The 4,456-nt window shown below is 42.2% G+C and overlaps 1 pseudogene; it reads right to left on the bottom strand.

The window, feature by feature from the left end:
• Nucleotides 1-4,092: 4,092 nt before the first annotated feature.
• LOC124723381 lies at nucleotides 4,093-4,210 on the bottom strand (annotated as a pseudogene).
• Nucleotides 4,211-4,456: the final 246 nt, after the last annotated feature.

Below are 4,456 nucleotides of genomic sequence, written 5' to 3'. Positions count from 1 at the left end.
ATGGATAAAGAAACATTTTTTTCATTGCGACTGTTACCAAAAGATGACGTTCTGATCCAGGGCAACAAAAGCAACATAACATCACAGCCTGCAACTGTTAATTTTGTATCACAGCCTACAACTGTTTATTTTGTTAATTTGTAGTAAAGGTAGCCCCCATTGTTAATTTTGTATCACAGCCTACAACTGTTTATTTTGTCAATTTTTAATAAAGGTAGAATCCATCTGCTAATTTTGTATCACAGCCTACAACTGTTTATTTTGTTAATTTATAGTAAAAATAGTATGGACACGAAGGTATGATGCGGGAAACAAATTGAGAACCAATGTAACCGTAAGCGAGCATCAGCCACGCATATCTATCAAATATTTGTAGCACGATCCTGAGACTTTTGTCCAATTCGTAGAATGTAAAGACATAACTGTCGTAGTTTTCAGCCCAAATCCCTCGAAAAACTTAGGTGAAAAGAATACAAATCTGTAACGTTGCCACTCGACGCAGACCGTGGTTTTTCCATAAACATTATGACACAAACACACTGTCACATTTTACTGAAACATTCTATCCCGAATGAATATTTCGATCAGCAGCGGCACGTGTGCTGTTGTAAATTTTCCCGCCAGATTGACGACCTCGATCGGTGTGAGTTGTATCTGCATAGCTCACTAGGTAAGAGCTTTGCCCGCGACTGACAACGTTTCTGGTTCGAGACCCGGCACAACATTAGCAGGATGGATGAAACGAGAACCGAATTTCTTGGAGAAGAATGATGAATTAATCGTCTCACCGGCCAAAATCGGGATTGCTAAGGTATCATCAATGCTACATGTTACCGTAAGAACGTTATGATTTCTAAGAAAGGTAACAAAGAATGGTTCAAATGGCTCTGAGCACTATGGGACTTAACATCTATGGTCATCAGTCCCCTAGAATTTAGAACTACTTAAACCTAACTAACCTAAGGACATCACACACATCCATGCCCGAGGCAGGATGCGAACCTGCGACCGTAGCGGTCCTGCGGTTCCAGACTGTAGCGCCTAGAACCGCACGGTCATACCGGCCGGCCATACAGGCTGGCTAAGCATTTAACTCAATTACTGTCGGCCACTGCTGACACCATATTAAGAACTCTCAAATGTTTGTAGAGATGGAAAAAGATGACGACAGCAACACATATAATCATAGTCAGTTTCGATGTGGTCACATTTTTTACCTGGGTATCAGTAAAAGAAGCATTAAAACTACTGAAATTTAAAATAATTTTGACACAGCACGGCAACCATTGAGAAACAACTGACGGAAAACCATGGGTTCGCCATTGTCACTAGCCATAGCTGATTGTTTCGTGGAGTATTTTCATCTGGTCGCATAACTGCGAGGAGATGTAGCTGTTCACTGACCATGTAAACCGCATACGTGAAAGAATAATTTTTGCGGCAAATAGGACGGAAAGCTGCCACTCTTAGTTGTGATGGTCCAGTAGAAAACAAGTGGATGACTCACCCATTCTAAAGATAAAAAACCGACACATACAGGCCTGTAAGTCAATAGGAATAGTTTCCACTACTCGGACCAGAAGAGAGCTAAGGTGAATACCAAAAAATACAAAGCCAGGGCTATTTAGGAATCATCTGACGATGATGTTCAGAAAGACCGAGTATACAGTCTGTAACTTCAGGTCAACTCTGATGAGGAAATCAAGACGCGATGCTGTTCAACCATGTCACGATGAGACAGGGCGTCCAAGTTTTCATTAAACAATAAACGTATGCGTACAGCCCTTTTAATACAGCTACTGACATCACCCTTCTCACATTGTGAGTGAAAAATATATTTGGCCCCCAATTTCTTTACTTTTGGGTCCATTGAAGACGTGCAGCCTTATATATAACTGTGAGCAATGGCATCACTCAAAATATCCATTACATTGATTGGCGATGTGTTCACGGACACGTCTAAAGAGCCTAGTTACTGTATGTCTTGAAATGTTTTCGGCAGGTAGAATATCCACCACCTTCCCGGCATACATCGAGAATAGTGTTATTTCTTGTTCCAGTATTTCGGCTGATAGCCTTACAGCTGTCTTCAAAATGAGTCTCTGGCAGACTTTAAACCGCTTGTCACAGTACTTTGGCGTAAACGCATAGACTTGTGTCAAGTGGTTTAAATTCTGCCAGCGACTCAGCTTAAATATGGCTGCAAGGTTATCAGTCGAAATACAAGGAAAAGCAATAATAGTATCCCACATGCACACCCGAAATATGACGGAATGTGCTAGCTCCTTTCTATCCTTTTGTCATGTCAACTGATCATACTGCACTGATTCTAAACACTTGACTTGCATATACAACCACATTAATCCAATACCTTATGTCAGCAGTGGAGGGTGGAATGCTAAATTTCTTTGCGTCTCCCAGATACTCACATCTATTCCTGATTTCACACGTATATGAGAGGTTAACGCATCAAAAGAGGCAGTCAAATGGAAACGAGGCAGATGTAAAGAAGGTTGGTAAACTGTTTATAATTTCAAAATTAATAGCCGTAACTGTTAGCACACTTGCCCCGCTGTGAAACACGAAGGTCAATGTGCACATGGAAAAACATGAGCGGTAGCCTAAGGAACCATGACTGTACTCAGGCATGCACCTCCTCGTCCGAAACAAACCGACAGCCACCAAAGCCTTCTTCTAGGGCTACGAAGATATGGAAATCGCATGCGGAGGGATCGGGACTGTATGTAGGATAAATAAGGGCTTCCCACTGAAACTTCTGCAACGTAATCCAAACAACCCTGGCAACATGCAGCAAAACTCAGCATTGCTGCTCACAAGCACCAATCTGAGTGAAGCTTTACATCGTATATGAACATATTGTCTTCCGTCTTCTACCTAAAGTGGAACAAAACAGCGGAGTAGAGCAGGACTTTATTAATAGAGTAATTCGATTAATTTACATAATTAGTGGCTTACTAGGTGAACATGACATCACATACAAATTTGCTTCCCATCCAAATCAGACATAGTGTTTGGAGAAGTGAACGAAGTTCCGAAACATCTAGATAACATTTCGTGGGAAGTCAGGAATAGAATGCGTGCCATAACAGAAGAACGGCGTCCTTTTCTACATAGCGCAAGGTAATAATCAGTCAAAGGACTCTGTTTCACCACAGTGCTACTTCAGAATTTAATTTATTGTAAGATGACGCATTCTTTTGGGTGGATCAGTTTTTCCAACAAAATTAAAGTCATCCTCTTCATAGAATCTCAGTGCGTTGTATGAAAAATCCAGAGGCAAGTAAGGAGCGAAGTTTCCAGATGTATAACTGATTTAAATCCGGCTGTAAAAGACTTTCCATGCAATTGCAAAGGTCTGCAGAACAAGGACTAACTGCTGGTGTGCCGTCAACTGGGATTCAATGCACTCTTGAAGATAGCCTGTGTAATAGTGACACTGGTGTTGCTGTCGCACAAATATTAGAAATTTGACATTCCGAAAAAAGAAATAAGTAAACCTCTGTTGTATTATCCGTTGCTCTATATTTGGTACCTGCCTGTCTCACATTAATTTTCTTACGTTTTAATAAATAAATAGTAGGTTAGTATATCCCCTGCATCTGATACCGTTGGGGGTGACGCTAAAATTTCAGCAGACGCTCTGTTAGACTGCCTTGAGTAAGCTGCTTACTTTGTCGGAGGGCACGTGCTCCACCGTTCCAGTACATACACAGACCTGCGGGAGTTCTTCCAGCCCACACTTCGCTCACGTTATCCACCTTAAATGGCATCCTTCCATGACTTACAGGAAAAAAAAAAAACGAACTGGAACTGTCTCCCAAATTTTACTTCATTCTGCTTCTATCTCTCAGCGTGTCCTACAATCCAAAATAAACACTGTCCGAACAGTCCCAACGGTGCCGACGCGGCCCCGTGTCATCAACAGCCCTTAGGTGTCACGGATGCGGATACGGAGAGGGGTGTGGTCAGCACATCGCTCTCCTGGCCGATGTCAGTGTTCGTAAGCGGTGCCGCGACTTCTCAATCAAGTAGCTCCTCAACTGGCCTCACACGGGCTTAGTGCTTCCCGCTGGCCTACAGCCTAGGCTGACTCGGGCGGTTACCCATCCAAATGCTAGTCAAGTCCGACAGCGCTTAACTTCGGTGATCTGACGGGAACCGGTGTTACCATTGCGGCAAGACCGTTGGCTCTCTCCTACAATAAGTTCAAACAAAGATTTCATCTGTTTGTGTAAATACCAGGTTCAAGGTGACCATAATCATCGTCATGCTTTGAGACATCATCACGTACATCACAGGTAGGTATTATTTTTATCTTCGATGCTTCATCCTTGTCGTATACGCCATTAACAGTATCGTCAAGAAAACTGCTAATAGCACTTCAATTATACATAACATATAGGTATAAAATTTTCTCATACCAAAATGATCGTCC

The sequence above is a fragment of the Schistocerca piceifrons genome, chromosome X (genome assembly GCF_021461385.2).
Source record: "Schistocerca piceifrons isolate TAMUIC-IGC-003096 chromosome X, iqSchPice1.1, whole genome shotgun sequence".
Lineage (NCBI taxonomy): Eukaryota > Metazoa > Arthropoda > Insecta > Orthoptera > Acrididae > Schistocerca > Schistocerca piceifrons.
The sequence above is the reverse complement of the archived record's forward strand: the minus strand, read 5'-3'. Positions and strand labels throughout refer to the sequence as shown.